Source organism: Panthera tigris, chromosome C1 (genome assembly GCF_018350195.1).
Source record: "Panthera tigris isolate Pti1 chromosome C1, P.tigris_Pti1_mat1.1, whole genome shotgun sequence".
NCBI classification, from domain to species: Eukaryota; Metazoa; Chordata; class Mammalia; order Carnivora; family Felidae; genus Panthera; species Panthera tigris.
Window position 1 is genome coordinate 152713880 of NC_056667.1, and position 17985 is coordinate 152731864.

General features: G+C 36.5%; 1 long non-coding RNA gene across 5 annotated transcripts in view; it reads left to right on the forward strand.

The window, feature by feature from the left end:
- The window catches only part of LOC102956042, a 79373-nt gene that overhangs the window by 48385 nt on the left and 13003 nt on the right, over positions 1 to 17985 (forward strand). For 3 of the 5 annotated variants that reach the window (XR_006220751.1, XR_006220750.1, XR_443853.3), the window contains one exon: positions 487 to 679. This is a non-coding gene — a long non-coding RNA (uncharacterized LOC102956042). Of the gene's footprint in view, positions 1 to 486; positions 680 to 17985 lie in introns of those variants that run through there. The other 2 variants (XR_006220749.1, XR_006220748.1) reach the window with 1 other exon arrangement.

The window sequence follows — 17985 nt, forward strand, 5'->3', positions numbered from 1 at the left end:
TCTAATAAACCAAACAAAAAACCAATTAAACAGTAACAGCAGCTACACTCTATTATGCTCTCCTAACTTGTCAGGACTATATTGAACATCTTGAATACATGGTCCCTGATCCTCACCCAAACATTTACTAGGAAGATATTATTATAACCATTTCACAGGTAAAGAAACTGCCATACAGAAATGTTAGCTGATTTTTATCCTAGGCTGCAGAATTAATAAGTGGGATGTTGGCACATCTTAATAGTTACTAATCTAATACTCTTTCCAGCTTTTTTTCTTTAGCAGAACCCTAATTTTTATTTTTTGGAAGGGGGATAATAGTGTGACCAGCTAAAACAAAAAGAACACAAAAACTACATATCTTAATCTCGCTGAAAACAAGGAGTAAGCCCTTTTGACATACTTCTAGCCAAGGAGACCTAAGTGGTGGTTTTGGCAACATTTTCTTATCTCTTCCATATCTCTTTCTTCCTCCTTCTCCTTTAGGAAGCAAGAGCTGAGATGCCTAGTGAAGCAAGAATCATCCTGGAACTGTCAGGATGGGAGTTGGAACACTAAGGAAGGTAGAGGAAAAAGGCGACAGAGCCTGGGGTGTTGACAGTACTGAGAGCTGCTGCACTGTCACCTGTCCAGAAATTCTTGTTGGGTAAAAAGACTAAAGTTTAATTTGGTTAACTTACGTTGGGCTTTCTGTTGCTTATACCTAAGCCCAGTTTCCAACTGGTGCATGAGGTGTGCATGAGACTTCTTTGGATTCCATCATCACTGCCCCCTTCATGATGCCAATTAAACCTTACCTGAATCCCCATCTCGGAAATAAGATTTTCTTCCTTGTGTATGGCCGTTAAATTCTGAACTACTTTGAAGGCCTTTATTAATCCTCTTCTTCTTTGGAATTTTGTATTGTAAATTCCTCAAAAACACAGTCTATAACTTCCTTCCCTATTCACAAAAAAACGCTGAATGAATGTTTACTGGGTTGGATTAAAATCCATAAAATTCACCGTATAGTTTTCTGTTACCGGAGTTCCTATGAATTTGTTTTAATCTTCTTTAAATTTGATATGGACATAAATGCAATCCAAGGCACAATGATTTGACCTCCCATTGCTTCTGTCAGGAACTAAATCCCTCAGCTTTTCCTGAGTTTCTGATTTTTGCCTCAGAGGTACATAGAAACGAGGCCACTTCTGCCTGGTTCTTCTGCAAGGCCTCATTATCCCCCTGAGCTGCCGCCTCTGATGCTGCTGATACTGCCACTCTGCCCATTCCAGACTTGGGGGAGGCAATGCTGCATTCACTACCTTTTCAGTCCAGACCGAGCCACAGATCTTTTTCTAAGTACTCCTTGCACAACTGAGACCAGGATATGCCTTTTTAAAAAAGCAGTGAAAGAGTAGGGATGATGAAATGGAAGGAAAACACATAGAATCTTTACAACTATTCTAGGTCCAGGGCCACCGACTTACAGCTTTATCTTCTCAGCTGCCACATGACCAGGCAGTTCACCCCCACCAGCAGAATTTCCACATAGACTCCCAGCCCTAAATATTTATTTCCTCACCCCATCATAAGGCCTCCTTCCCTTAGGCTTCATTTCTTTATTTCCTGTGATTGATAATGACAATTAAGGGACACCCAGGCTTCCCCCCTAGTAAACCTACGGCCCTGACTAGTCTATCACTCCAAGTGAGTTACTCTGATATTTACAGAAATTTTGTTATGTGAATACAAAACCTGATTATAGTCCAAGTATAGTGTATAGATTACATTTGGGATGTGGTACATCATAATTAGTTTCCAATTTGAACGAATGTGAGTGAATTTTTTAAATAATACTTTAACATTGTCATTATTAATTTTGTCAATTGCTGGTAACTGGGATAGTGTCACTAACTTTCACAATTAACAATTTAACTTAAAAAATTTTTTTTTAGTTTGTTTTGAGAGAGAGAGAGAGTACAAATGGGGCAGGGGCAGAGAGAGAGGGAGAGAATCTCAAGCAGGCTCCACACTGTCAGCACGCAGCCCGACACGGGGCTTGAATTCATGAACTGTGAGATCATGACCTGAGCTGAACCATGAGTCGGATGCTTAAAACGACTGAGCCATCCAGGCACCCCAACAATTTGAAATTTTAAATGTGGTGGTGAAGTCTCAATTTCAAATGGTTTGAAGAGCAAGGAAGTGAGTATACATAAAATTTTAAGATGTTTTGTGGAGAAGGAAATAAGTAGGACTGGGGTTGGAACTTGAGGGAGTGTTAGGGACCAGGTTTATGCTAAATAAAGAAAGAAGAAAGAAGAGGAGAGAAGAAAGGAAGAGAAGTGAAATGAAAGGGAGAAAGGAGAAGAGGAGAAAGAGGAAGAAGAAGCAAGAGATAGAGCTTTCCAGTGGAAAATGTTAATTACACTGTAATGCTTTTTGATGCTTTATTATCAACTTCAAACTGAGATAGCCTTTGATAACATATTCTGATTTTAAACTACTCTAGTAGAAAGTTGTAAAACATTATTATTTTAAATCTTTTAAAAAAATGGAACACTCCAAATTGTGCTCCATGAGACGGAAGCTAATGCAACAAGAAGTTGCGGAACTATTTGGCCTTGGAATTCAGTCATTAGGAGAGAGCTGCCGACTCAACTCTGCCTGAGCAGCAAGAGTGAAGTGAGTTTGCTCTGCTCTTCTCTGACCTCCAGCACAGAAGGCAGGCTGTCTGTAGCCTTTGTGAAACTTAAGGAAGTTTTCCCTTTGAGGGCAAGACCCCCATTTGCAATTTGATTCTTTCTGGAATCCTAAGCTAATAGAGTAGCCACTAACAAGAAAGCAAGTAATGAAAGAGAAATTAAGGAGTGCATTTTAATGATGTTTTTTTATAGATGAATTCCCAATGATTGTTGGTTGGCGTGTAGACTTTCTTGGCTGACTGAATGATTGATGTGATAAACACTTTACATTCTTTCAAATTCTAGAATATTTTGTATTTTTGGACATAAGTTCTTTCAACTTGAGTGATTCTTGAACATTTAATTCACATTTTTTGAGGTCTTTGGAATAATCTGGTTATCATGAAGAATATAATTGATTTGTAATGTTAAATTGAAGTCATGTGAGCAACATCTTGGTAGTCTTATATGCAATGTACAAACAGTGTTCATGGATAAAAAGAAAAAAGCTCAACAGATGTGTCTTTGAAGGGAAACTGTTTAGGAATTCAGATAGAATATGAAGTTGGTAGCCTCAGTATATTTCAAAGGAATATATCCATTTTGCCCTTGAAAGGAACTATCTTCTCTCTTCCTCTGTGTTTTCTTGTTTGATGCTAGCAGAAAGCGTCTGGATTATAAAGCCTGCTTGTTCCTCCCAGAGTAACTGCTACTGCCTCCTGCTAGTCTTTCAGTTAGTGGAAGAGGGGGGTCAAATGAATCTTGATTAATAGATCCTCATTTCTCTCCTTCTCACCTCTTTCAAGCTGTGCTGTCATAAAATTAATGTTAAGCTGGTATCTATTCTATCTTAAATAGCTCAGATCTAATGAGATGAAATTTAGTGGGTTAAAAGCAAATACTGTTTCCCCCGTCAGATATCCCAAATACTACTATAAAATACACAGTAAATATAGGAGGCATATATTAAGTTATTAATAGAAATGTTTTTATTTTTGACACTTTTGATTTTTTTTCTAAAATAAACAGCCATATCTTTATTTTTTTTTTAAGATTTTATTTTTTAAGTAATCTCTACACCCAACGTGGGGCTCAAACATACAACCCTGAGATCAAGAGTCTTAAGCTCTACTGACTGAGCCAGCCTGGTGCCCCAGCAGCCATATCTTTATAACAAAAGTTTAAACATTATTTAAACTGTTTTTGAAAGTTCATGGTAGGTAAAGTATCTCCCCCAAATTTCCTGCCTCTCTATGTAATTCTGTGAATAGTGGCCTCTGATCTTTGCCAGTGTGTTCTACTGAATCAGTTCCATGACTATTCTATCATTCAGCAACTAGCCAGGAAAACAGAAGCCACTCTCAATCCTTCAAATACAGGGAATTGATCACCCAGGTGATGGAAAACAGAGGCTAAACAAGGGTTTGTTAAGGCAACCCAGAGAAGTTCTAATCACTCTCAGTTGGAAAGGACAACATATGAATATGTGGTTGCCTAAAACCAGAAGCTGGACTCAGGATGAGTCCCCATGATGAGGGGGCCAGTGATTTCTGGGGGCAAGGCCTGGGGCGTGCTATCAAGAGCTGGAGCCATGGGGGAGCCATGGGCACTGTCAAAAGATTCCTTAAGACACAAGAAAAGAAAAAATACCCTCACTTTCTTCCTGTAAGGAAAATTGTTAGGATAACAAAATATTGCTTATGTCTTTCAAAGACTTCTCTGTTTTGAATCTGAGGACAGGAATCAGCCATGAGCTAAACTGAATTTTGTTCAATAGCAACAATCTGCGAGGTCAGAGTCAATAAATAGAAAGACTGGTTCATAATATTTATTGATGGGGTAAACAAGGTTGTCTTTTTATCTTTTCTTTTACATTATAATGTAAAATCCAGTGATATTATGCAGATTCTGAAAAACTTTTATTTATATCCTCCCTTTTGTCAATCTGTAATATAGAGGAGATAAAGTTAAAAATAGCTGTATTTATTTATATTTTCTGTGTGCAAAACTCTGACATGTATTAATGTTTTCAATTCTCAAAAACAACCTCATGGGGTAAGTAGAATGATTAACCCATTTTATGGAAGAGGAAATTGAAGCACAGAGAGATTAGCTAATAGGCAAATTCTTATATACAGATGACACAGTTGTATGTTAGAGTATTAGAAGTGGCCTTTGTAATCGGTTATGCTATGTGATTATTGCCACAAAAAAAGGTCCTCAGATAAACTCTTGTGAAGTGGAACACTTTTCTTGTAGACATTGTGCACATGCCAGCACCTTACAGCAAACACCATCTTCTTTTACTGATACCTCTACAGTGGACTCCAGACTCATCTCATCCCTCCCATTCTTATCCTCTTCAGTCTGTATTCTGCAGGGCAGCCAGAATAACCTCTTAAAAACACAACTCTTCTTCTCAAGGCCTTCTAGTGGTTGTCCATTGTTAGTTAAGCCCAACATTACTCAAAAATACTGTACCATGTGTTTTATTGGGTGGGCTTAAATATTACTCAGTATGTTTGAAGTGCTGTTGGTTTCCCGGTGTTACTGGGCAGTCGTTTACCTACCCATCTGCACTTGAAAGGACATTGTCTTTATCTCTGTCGTACTCAGAGGCCATGGGCAAGCTCTGTAAATGAGTCAGAAAAATCATCCTGAAATTATCCTTACCTTCCGCCTATGAGAAGAGCATTGATCCTTGGGCAGCAGAGTTCCAGAGAGTCTGGAGACTTGAATGTTAGACTCAACTAATCCCTAGAGACCCCCTGAGGGCTTGTGAGTTGCCTGGAGCTTCTGGCAAAGTGACAAGCATTTTGTAATGTCTCTCAATGGTGCTATTTGTTTTGGCCTTTCCTGGGTAAATTTGGTGAGCAGCCAGGGCAACAAAGGGTACTCCTCAGACTAGAGTTGGAAGAGGCAGCTAGGGTGAATCACAAAGTAGTAGAGGGATGTAGGACAAAGGAAACTGGCTAAGGAATAGGTGAGCTAAGATTCTCAATGTACTTGCTTATATTTGAACAAACAGCCAAAGCTAAAAGAATGCTACAATGGCCTTCACATGCTGGGAGAAAAACTTGGCCTCCTGGGTGCTCTACATTTCATCCTTTGTGGCAACGAACCATGCCTGGATTTCAACCTCCGTGCTGCTCTTGACTAGCAAAGTATCTTAGGTGTTTCATATTGTGTGATTAATGAATAAGAGACGGTATGAAAAGCTTGACACCATCTTTGGCCTGTCTAGTTGCATTCATATTTCTGGGAAATAAGAAAGAAGATTACATGGTATTTAAATTTAAAAAAAAATTAACATTTACTCACTTTTGAGAGACAGAAAGAGACAGAACATGAGTGGCAGAGGGCCAGAGAGAGGGAGACACAGAATCCCAAGCAGGCTCCAGGCTCTGAGCTGTCAGCACAGAGCCCAACACAGGGCTCAAACCCAAGAGCCGCGATATCATGACCTGAACCGAAGTTGGATGCTTAATGGACTGAGCCATCCAGGCGCCCCTACTTGGTATTTAAATATAGAGTATTGAACTGGATGATAAATAAAGGGCTGACAAAATATCTTTGGCAGAAATTTTACTCTTATAGACTAGTTGCAGCTGTTCAGAATTACTAGAATAACTCAATAAAAAGTTTTTGTTTTTGATTTTCATTGCTTCATGAAGTTGGCAAAGATGGGTTGTGCATGATGACTGCAACTAGAATAATGTTATTACTAGTTGTCATATTTTAATATAAATAAGTGGCCCTAATTCTTTCCAAGACTTCACTGCTTATGATATATTAAGTCCTATGGGTTCTATAAAATAACTCTGAAACCTCTTCTGTTGCTTCAGACTTTATGCAGCCAAAATAATTACTGAAGACATTTCAGTCTGCAGTTTTTTCAATTCAGAGGTCATTCACACTGACTTTTCTTGCTTTGACTTCATGCAAGACATCATTAATCAAGTGTACTATTAAAATGTTAACTCTCCCTTTAAATACCTCATTAATGTACATATGTATTTAACTATATATTTTTAAATCTGAATCAATGAAAACTACCTCTTGAGTGAAGAAAAAACTCACTTGTTTTATTGCACCTTGCATTGAAAGACATCACAATCTAGTACCTTGTAAATAGTTTTCCCTCTTAAATCATTGCCTGGAAAATAAGATTGTCTCACTCTTTCCATAAAGCTAATGTTGTCAAGGTCAAATTTTGTAAATGATACAAAAGAGTTTCCTCCATGAATAATCACAAGCTCATGTTATTGGAAGGGTCTTCAAGAAATGACACAGTTCATCCTGAAGCCAGATTTGCCCACTACATACTGACAGTTATTCTATTATTCAGATGCCCTGAGACAGACTATCCCTACCTTCTTGCTATGGTAGCCTGTCTCATAGTAAATCATACTTTTTTATTGTTGTTTGTTCTACGAAGATTTATCTGATGCCTATTGTTTTAACTGGGATTTTTTTATTCAAGTTAGTTAACATAAAATGTTATATTAGTTTCAGGTACACAATATAGTAATTCAACACTTCCATATGTCACCTGGTACTTCTCATGACAAGTGCACGCCTTAATCCCCATCACCTATTTAACCCATTCCACACACACCTCCCCTCTGGTAATCATCAGATTGTTCTCCATAATTAAGGGTCTGTTTCTTGGTTTTTCTGTCTCTCTCACTCTTATTTTTTTTTTTTTTGCCTTTGCTTGTTTGTTTCCTTTTTTAATTCCACATATGAGTGAAATTGTATGGTATTTGTCTTACTTTAACTGACTTATTTTGCTTAAAATTATACCCTGTAAGCTGTATCCATGTCATTGCAAATGACAAGATTTCATTCTTTTGTATGGCTAAATAGTATTCCATTGTGTATATATATATATATACACTGCATCTTCTGTACCCATTCATGAGTCGATGGGCATTTGGGCTGCTTCCATATCTTAGCTATTGCAAATAAATCTCCTATAAACATCAGGGTGCATGTATCCCTTTGAATTGGTATTCTTGTATTCTTTGGGTAAATATCCAGTAAGTGTAATTGTGGATTGTAAGGTAGTTCTTTTTTTAACTTTTTGAGGAAACTCCACACTGTTGTCCACAGTGGCTACACCAGTTTACATTTCCACTAATAGTGCAAGAGAGTTCCCCTTTCTCCACATTCTCACTAACACCTGTTGTTTCTTATGTTGTTGATTTTAGCCATTCTGACTGACAGGTATGAGGTGATAGTGCATTGTAGTTTTGATTTGCATCTCCCTGATGATTAGTGATGATGAGCGTCTTTTCATGTGTTTGTTGGCCATCTGGATGTCTTCTTTGGAGAAATGGCCGTTCATGTTCTGCGCATTTTTAAAAATTTTTTTAATGTTTATTTTTGAGAGAGAGAGAGACAGAGACAGAGATAGAGCATGAGTGGGGGAGGAGCAGAGAGAGAGGGAGACACAGAATCTGAAGCAAGCTCCAGGCTCTGAAGTGTCAGCACAGAACCCGATGCGGGGCTCGAACTCACCAGCCGTGAGATCACGAGCTGAGCCAAAGTCGTACACTTAACCGACTGAGCCACCCAGGCGCCCCTCTTCTGCCCATTTTTTTAATTGGATGATTTATTTTTTGGGTGTTGAGTTTTATAAGTTCTTTATATATTTTGGATATTAATCCTTTATCAGATATGTCATTTGGAAATATCTGGTGTTGATATGAGAACACAACTTTTTTTCCAGTAAAAGTACTCAATTTCTTAAATTAGCTCCATAAGTGTCTACATTCTTTCCAGTGTATTAAGTCAAGTTTGCATTTGAAGTATGAGGATCCTGAAATTGAAGTCAAATGTGCTCAACAGTCAATGAAGCACTTTCTAAACTAAAGGCTTTCCTTAGAACTGTGACAATAAAGTAGTGACTAAATATTTGAAATGATAGTGAGATTATAACAATAAATGTAAATCTCAAACAAATAATTACCACATTAATGTTTGCATTTACAGGAGACAAATATGAAATTCTTGTATTGTATTTTTGTTTAATGTTCAATATGTTCATGTGAGTAGATGTTCCTTTTTTTTATTAAGGGTTTTTGTGTGTGAATATAAATTTTGAATTTCTATATGTAATATAAGTACCAAAAAGCCTGCCTCAGCTAGTGTTACTCGTTGTGAAATATCTTGCCTAATCCGTTAATGAACACTAAGTGAAATAAAAGCTATTTTTAACTATAAAACATCATTTATTTAGCAAATATGAGTTGTGTTCCAGGATCAGACCATCTAGGTGGAGGAAGCATAGCTTGTGATTTTCAATATAAACAACCATACTGTAAAATTTCTTTATGGGCTAGAGTGGGTGTACTGGGAAATCAATAAAAATTATGTAAGCTTACATATTTTAAGAAATTTTGCTATTTTCTTTGATTATATTGGCTATATTGTTTTAAAATGTGTCATTATAAAAATAGAATATTCTTTTGACAATAATCTCAAAAATATAGACAAGAAGAAAAAAAGAAGGATACTTCAATATAAATATAATATTTTGGTTTGTTTCCTTCCAGAGTTTTTATATAGTTTTAAAATGTTTATGATGTATTTATATTCATAATTGAAAAAAAATTGGAAAAAGTAAAATTAAAGTGAATTTATTCACCATAAAAATGTATCATTAATATGATTTTGATGTATCTGAAAATATGTTTGTAACATGAAAAAACTTTGAGGATATAATATTCCATGAAAAATTCAAAATACAAAATTTTATATACATATTTATATTTAAATGTTACATCATAAACTTGGAAAACCAAAAGCCAATTGTTTGCAATGGCTTTTGGAAGTGATCGTATTTCTGAAACGTGGTTACAAAAAATAATCCATAGCGTTTGGGAGCAAAGATACAAGTCAAAAGATTGTATTCAGGCTGCTTTTTAAGATAAATTAAGTCCTTCCTTTGTTCTTGGCATTTTATACTAAACATATACACACTCCTAATTTTTTATTCTTAATATGAAAATTAGGCACATGACCAAAGAAAATATACACTGTAAAAAATTAGTGGGGAATAATTTTATTTCTAAAGTTTTCAGCTAGTACTGAGGTACAAATTTTGGTAAATCTGGAATATTCAGTTTTGCCTAATTCAGGGCATTGCCTAATTAATGTTTAGGCATTGCCTAATTAAATGTTTCTATGGCATGGGTTCTTAGGTTGAATTCTCTAGAAGTGACCCTGAGATAAAGATTCCTATATAAACATTCAGGATTTATTAAGGAATTGCTCTCAGGAGAAGCAGGTAAGGGAGTGGAGGAAGCAATATTGAAAAGGGGGAAGAAAATGAGCAAGAGAGAAATTTCAAGTGATTTCTGAGCCTCAGACTGATTCCACTGGGTACTCAGGAACATAAATTACATCTCTGGTCCCCAGGGGTGTTTGCTACCCATGCCTGGTCACAGATCTTCATTTAAGTTGGGAAATGTGATTCTCCATTTTTTGCTGGGCCAAAGTGTGATAAGGGTTCAACTGTGAGGCAGAGTTTACAAGTCCCAGGATACGTTTAGAGCTTGGGCACTTTCATGGAAGCTGTGATTGGAAGTTAGAGTGGAGAGTGGTGATAGGAAGCCCTTAGGTGTATGTGATAAGGAGTAGAAAAAAGAGGATGATAGATGGTTTTTGAAAATTTGAAGCATAGGAAGGAGAGGAAAAATGTAAAATAATTATAAGATATGCAGAGCATATTCATTAAGGGAGGATGTTTAGATCAGGTAAACTGCCATTGCCCAGACTCCAGAGGAATGTTGGTCAGAAAATTCTCAGCTTGCATCTGGAGCTGCCAGAACATTTTCCATGTGAGTGCAGAGAACTTGAATTAGGCCCCAGGCTGGAAAGGAGCCTGGCTCTCCGGAGGCTCAGAAAATCTGTAGAGTAAAACTTGGGGGAGGCCTGAGGTGATGGTTTGCCTAGCAAAAAAGGACAGTGACCCTGAGTCAAGGCCAAAGGTGGGAACAGCTGCTTTCCGGGGGGCAATACAAGTGAAACCATCCAAGAACAGACTGTTTAATTAAGGCTTTAAACCTGGGCCAAGTTAACTGAGGAATGTGTGATTGTATATTTGCAAATTACCTCAGAACTAAATAATTTGTATTCTGAAATTTTCTCACACTATAACAGAGATTTAGATCCTTCTCAAATGTTTCAGTCTATGGCTCTGTGTATGTTAATGCATCCTGAGGATGCTGTGTTTCTGGGGACAGCACAAGACTGGGTATAGCTGGGAAGAAAAAGTGGGAAAAACAAAAGACCGTGATGGTCTCTGTGTGATCTTGAGGGCACCTGTCCTGCTTTGTGAATACCCAGAAACATATTCAAAGCAAGTGTTGGAGGGAACCCATTGAGGAGAGACTTCTATTTGTGCCTTATTTTGAGCACCCCATTTGGAGGCTCTGTGTCTTTTAGTTGATTTGAATATGGGCAAACTGTTTATATTAAAAAATTTCACAGCAGATAATAATTGTAAGTCTTCAACATAGAGGATAAGCTGACTTAGTCTGTATTCTAGTGAACTATTTTTTTTAACATTAAAAAAGAGACACTAGAGAGCTAAGAAAGGAGAATATTTGATGATGGTATTTTCACTTCTACTTCATTTCTGCACCCAAGAAAATAAGTATCATTAATAAGTATCATTTGAATTCCTAAGAGCTATCTTCATTGTCTTATACTATTCTTTAAGGTGGATACACATGTTTCCTCAAGGATAACATTTTTCTCACAAGGACCAGAAGATTACAAGCTTACACATTTTTTTTTAAATGCTCAAAAAGTAGTTCAGAAAGTTCAAGCTATACAATTTCTTCTCTGTGGGCCTGAAAGGATATTTGTGATTAGATTCACTCCTTCTCCCCTCCTCTCCACTCCAAGAGTGTTTTGTTCTTTTTTAAGATTTTTTTTCAATTTTTGTTTAACATATCATTTTATTTTTTGAGAGAGAGAGAGACAGAGCACGAACAGGAGAGGGGCAGAGAGAGAGGGAGACACAGAATCCAAAGCAGGCTCTGAGCTGTCATATGTGTGGCTTGAACCCATGAACACGAGATCATGACCTGAGCCAAAGTCAGGTGTTCAACTGACTGAGCCACCCAGGTGCCCCATTTTTAAGATATTTTCATTGTGGACAATGTCAAACACATACAAAAGGAGAGATTAGGATAATAAAGGCCCATGTCACCATCACCCATTTATACAAAAATTGTCACATTTGGACAATCTTGTTTCACTTATACCTGCATCTACTTCCAATTTTACCTGACAGATTATTTTGAAAGCAAATCTCAGATATTATTTCACCCATAAATACTTCAGTGTGTATCTGTAAAAAAAGAAGTACATTACAAACTGAAGAATCTTCAGATTCTGTTAATCAGTTTTCTTCTCTGTCTTTCCTCCTCCTCCCTTTCATTCCCTCCTTCTCTCCCTGGGGTTTTCATTTTTACAGTTTGTTGAAGAAACTAAGTCCTTTGCTCTGTAGAATTTTCCATAGTCTGAATGTTGCCAGTTGCATTCCAATGATATCATTTAATAGGTTTCTCTGTCTTTTTCTTTTCTAAAAATTAGAAGTTAGATTTAGAGGCTTGATAATTCAGGTTCACTTATATTTTTATTTTTTATTTTTTGACCACTAGGTAGGTGGGACTGTGGTTTTCCATTGCTGATCAACAATATCAGGTTATTTCTTTTTGTAATGTTAGCACTATTGATGATCACTGCTTGCATTTATTCATTAATTAGAGGTCATAAAATGGTGATATTTTAATTAGATCATTCCCTTTTCATTTATTATTTGAAATACTGTAATAAAGAGAAACTTTCTCCCACCGATTCTTTGGTTATCCAGTAATACAGGTTGTAAAGGAAAGACTACAAAAGTACTCGATTTCCTCCTTGCTTATTAGTCATCAAATAATACATTCATTCTTTCCAGTACTCCAAAGATGATAAATGAGTTTTTGTGTGTTTTTTTATTGAACACAAACAGGATTTATTTAATTACTTATTTATTTATTTTTTTAATATTTTTGTTTGTTTCAAGTTTTTATTTAAATTCTAGTTAGTTAACATATAGTGTAATATTGGTTTCAGGAGTAGAATTCAGTGATTCATCACTTACATATAACACCCAGCGCTCATCGTATGTGCCCTTCTTAATACCCATCACCCATTTAACCCATTGCCCTGCCCACCTCTGCCTCCAACAACCCTTAGTTTGTTTTCTATAGTTAAGAGGCTGTTATGGTTTGCCTTCCCTCTTTTTCTTTCTCTCCCTTCCCCTATGTTCATCGGTTTTGTTTATTAAATTTCACATGAGTGAAATCATATGGTATTTGTCTTTCTCTGACTGACTGACTTTGCTTAGCATAAGCATGAGTTTCCATCAACAGTGCAAGAGAGTTCCCCTTTCTCCACATCCTTGCAAATATCTGTTGTTTTCTGTTATTAATTTTAGCCATTCAGACAGGTGTGAGGTGGTATCACATTGTAGTTTTGATTTGTGTTTCCTTGATGATGAGTGATGTTGAGCATCTTTTCCTGTGTCTGTTAGCCATCTGATTGTCTTCTTTGGAAAAATGTCTGTTCATGTCTTCTCATTTTTTAACTGGATTACTTGGGGTTTGGGGGTGTTGCATTTGATAAGTTCTTTATAGATTTTGGATGCTAACCATTTATCAGATATGTCATTTGCAAATATCTTCTCCCATTCTGTAGTTTGCCTTTTAATTTTGTTGATTGTTTCCTTTGCTGCGAAGAAGATTTTTATCTTTATGAAGTCCCAATAATTCATTTTTGCTTATGTTTCTCCTGCCTAAGGCAATGTGTCTAGGATGAAGTTGCTATGGCCACGGTCAAAGAGGTTGCTGCCTGTTTTCTCCTCCAGGATTTTGGTGGTTTTCTGCCTCACATTTAGGTCTTTCATCCATTTTGAATTTATTTTTGTGTATGGTATAAAAAAAGTGGTCCAGTTTCATTCTTCTGCATGTTACTGTCCAGTTTTCCCAATACCATTTGTTGAAGAAACTTTTTTCCAGTGGGTATTCTTTCCTGATTCATCAAAAATTAGTTGATGACATAGTTGTGGGTCCATTTCTTGGTTTTCAATTCTGTTTCATTAATCTATATTTCTGGTTTTGTGCCAGCACCATACTGTTTTTATGACTACAGCTTTGTAATCTCACTTGAAATCTGGAATTGTGATGCCTCCAGCTTTGCTTTTCTTTTTCAAGATTGCTTTGACTATTTGGGGTCTTCTGTGGTCCTATACAAATTTTCAATTGTTTGTTCTAGCTCTGTGAAAAATGCTGTTGGTGTTTTGATAGAGATTGCATTTAAATGTGTAGATTGCTTTGGGTAGTATAGACATTTTAACAATATTTGTCCTTTCAGACTATGAGCATGGAATGTTTTCCCATTTCTTTGTGCCTTCTTCAATTTTTTTCATAAGTGTTGTATAGTTTTTAGAGTACAGCTCTTTCACCTCTTTAGTTAGGTTTATTCATAGGCATCTTATAGTTTTTGTTGCAATTGTAAAATGGATCAATCAATTCCTTGATTTCTCTTTCTGCTGCTTCATTATTGCTGTACAGAAATGCAACAGAATTCTGTACATTGATTTTGTATCCTATGACTTTGTTGAATTCCTGTTATCAGTTCTAGAAATATTTTGGTGGAGCCTTTCAGGTTTTCTACATAGAGTATAATGTCATCTGAGAATAGTGAAAGTTTGATTTCTTCCTTGCTGATTTGGATGCCTTGCCTTTCCTTTCTTTTCTTTCCTTTTCTCTTCTTTCCTTTCATTTTCTTTTCTCTTTTCTTTTCTTTCTTTCTTTCTTTCTTTCGTCTGAATGCTGAGGCTAGGACTTTTAGTACTATGTTAAATAACAATGGTGAGAATGGACATTCCTGACTGTAGAGGGAAAGCTCTCAGTTTTTCCCCATTAAGAAGGATATTAGCTGTGGGTCTTTCGTATATGGCCTTTATAATGTTGAGGTATGTTCCCTCTACCCCTACTTTTTTGAGGATTTTTATCAACAAAACGTGCTGTATTTTGTCAGATGCTTTTTCTGCATCTATTGAGAGAATCATATGTTTCTTATCCTTTCTTTTATTTTAAACCACTCCTATTATTATCCTGATTGATGCTCATGTTGTCCCATCTTTGACCAAAGGAAAAAAAAAACAAACCTCTTCAAGTTGACTTCCAAGTTCTTTTGAGGGTTCTGTTACTTTGTTTTCTGTTATCAAATCATGCTCCATTCTTAGCTTGCACATTTATGTTCCACTTCTGCATTGAGACATTTTTCCAAGGAGCCCTTATTCCTTTTAGTGGGAATGGTATATGGAGACTACAGTTTTATATTGCTGTGCTCAATATGTTATGTATTGGTCATTACTTCTAGGTCTTTACAATGGACAGAGCCAGGAAATAAGTTTTAAATTCTTTTAAGATAAAATACTTTCAAATTGAGGCATATATTTTTAATTCAATTTTAGGACCACAGGAATTTTACAAAATGTTATTGATATAATGTCCAAAATCCTGATTCTTATGAACGTCGTTATAAACTGCTTACTTGTCTGGAGTCACAATATCCACGTAGTAACCTTGGAATAACAATGCCCATAGCTGCCACAAATATAATCAATAGGATTATATAAACATGTAGGGCTAAAAAATATTTTTGGTATGTAAAGTACATCTTTGTAAAGTACATCTTTCTAGGGATGTACAGTCAAAATACTGTGTTCTAAAGTCACTTAGAAGAGCTCCTCTCTGGCACCTGGATGGCTCAGTCTGTTAAGTGTCCGGCTTGGCTCAGGTCATGGTCTCTTGGTTTGTGAGTTGGAGCCTGTGCTGTCTGCATAGAGCCTGCTTCAGATCCTCTGTCCCCATCTCTCTCTGCCCCTCTTGCTCTCTCTCCCTCTCTCTGTCTCTCAAAAATAAATAAACATTTAAAACTAAAAGAGCTAGTCTCTGATGGCTAGTTTGTTTAAAGAGTAATATTCAGTGTTAATGTGTGGTAAATAGACCTTCACAAAAACTTGTGAAATTTTGAATTAGTATAGCTCATGTAGGTGTTAGATTTGTGGTAACAAACAGGTGCCTTAAATGTGTTTATGCTCTTCCATTTTTTAATTCTATTCCTAGGAATTTATCATAAGAATGTAATGAAATATGGCATAAAGTCACATTAAGAATGTTCATTGATGTTATTTATGATAAAAATGAGAAATATCTTAAAAACAGACCAACAGGAGAATTACTATGGAACATATATAAAGCGGAATATTATGCAGCAGTTAAAAATCATATCTACCATGAAAACTTTTAATCTCAAGTGAAAATGCTCATAATATTACATATAAAAAAATTCGACACCAAACTTTATAAAGGAAAGCCTATTTCTCTGACATCAAAACTTCCCTGTCACCAAACGTGTGAGGTTTCCCCCCCGTCCTCCCCTCCCCCGACCAATTCTCTGATGCCTGCTGGATGTGCTACAATTCAATTCAATCCTGACACTATCTACCTGGAGATGGCATCAGATCTCCCAAATTAAGGGCTCAGTCCCCACACACTGCCCCCGCTTCAGATGCCAGTCACACGTCCAGAGCTCTCATATTGCTAACTGACCAGTTATAGATCAGGGGTTCCCATAATCCCCTCCTCAGATTAGATAACTTGCTAGAATAGCTCACAGATGTCAGGAACAGTTTACTCACTAATAATGGTTTATTACGAAAGATAGAACTCAGGAACAGCCAAATGGAAGAGATGCGTAGGCAAGGTATTCAGGATGGTGGACAGCACAGAGCTTCCACACCCTCTCCAGGCATGTTTAGCCAAGCCAGGGAGCACTTTGAATCTTGTTGTTTAGAGTTTCTATGGAAGTTCCATAACTTAGGAATAATTGATTAAATCATTGGCCATTGGTGATTAAATCCAGCCTATTTCCCCTCCCCAGAGGTTCAACCTTCTACTTAGGCCTTGGTCTTTCTGGTGAACAACCCTCCTACAACAATAGTTGCAGGTGAACTGACAACTATTTGGGGGAAGAGTCCCCCAAAGCTATCTAGGAACCACTAGCTACCCCATCATTCATTAGCATATGAAGTCTCTTATCACCCCAGAGATTCCAAGGGTCTAAAAGCCTTTGGACCAGGAATCTGGGCTAAAGACCAAATATTAGAACAAAAGATGCTCATAGCACCTCTATCACTTCAAAGAAAATATGAGTGTTTTAGGAGCTCTGTGTCAGGAACTGGAGGCAGAGACCAAATATATATTTCTTATTATGTCACAATAGCATTGTTCCAGTTTTGGACACAATCTACACAGAAAATGACTGAAAGGTAATAGACCAAATATTAACGATAATATAACAAAATGTTAGCAAAACCAAAATATTTTTATTTACAATTTGCGCTTTATAATTTTGTAACAAAAATACTTTAAAAGATGAGCATATTATAATTCAAATCTAGAAGATTATTTTTGTAAAGTATTACCTTTCTTGAGCTGAAGAATGACTTTTATGAAAACTATTGAAAAACCTTAAAAACAAAATATTTGGCTATATAGAATGAAAAACTTGTTTGGTAAAATAATGATTACCAAAATTAAAAGTTAAATACCAAATTTTTTTTATTTTTTATTTATTTTTTATTTTTTTATTTTTTTATTTTATTTTTGGGACAGAGAGAGACAGAGCATGAACGGGGGAGGGTCAGAGAGAGAGGGAGACACAGAATCGGAAACAGGCTCCAGGCTCTGAGCCATCAGCCCAGAGCCTGACGCGGGGCTCGCACTCACGGACCGCGAGATCGTGACCTGGCTGAAGTCGGACGCTTAACCGACTGCGCCACCCAGGCGCCCCTGTATACCAAATTTTTAAAGTTAGTTCATACATTATTTATAAAGGCATGATATCATTTCATCCAATAAAATAAAAAACCACAATGAGAGAAAATAAGTAAATGCAATATAGTGCATATAGTAATACACATTATCAATAAGCCTAAGAAAAATTCTCACAGAAACCTACTATATAATGATTTCTTCATTTTATAAATAAGAAAAGTGAGGGTCAAAAAGGTTAAATTGTAGTACCCAGGTTAAGCATCTCACTCTTGATCTTAGCTCAGATCTTGATATCAGGGATGTGAGTTCAAGCCCAGCATTGGGCTCTGCGCTGGGTGTGAGGCCTATTTAAAAAAAAAAAAAAAAAGTTAAATCACTTTCTTACATGAATAAGGACAAAGTTGAGA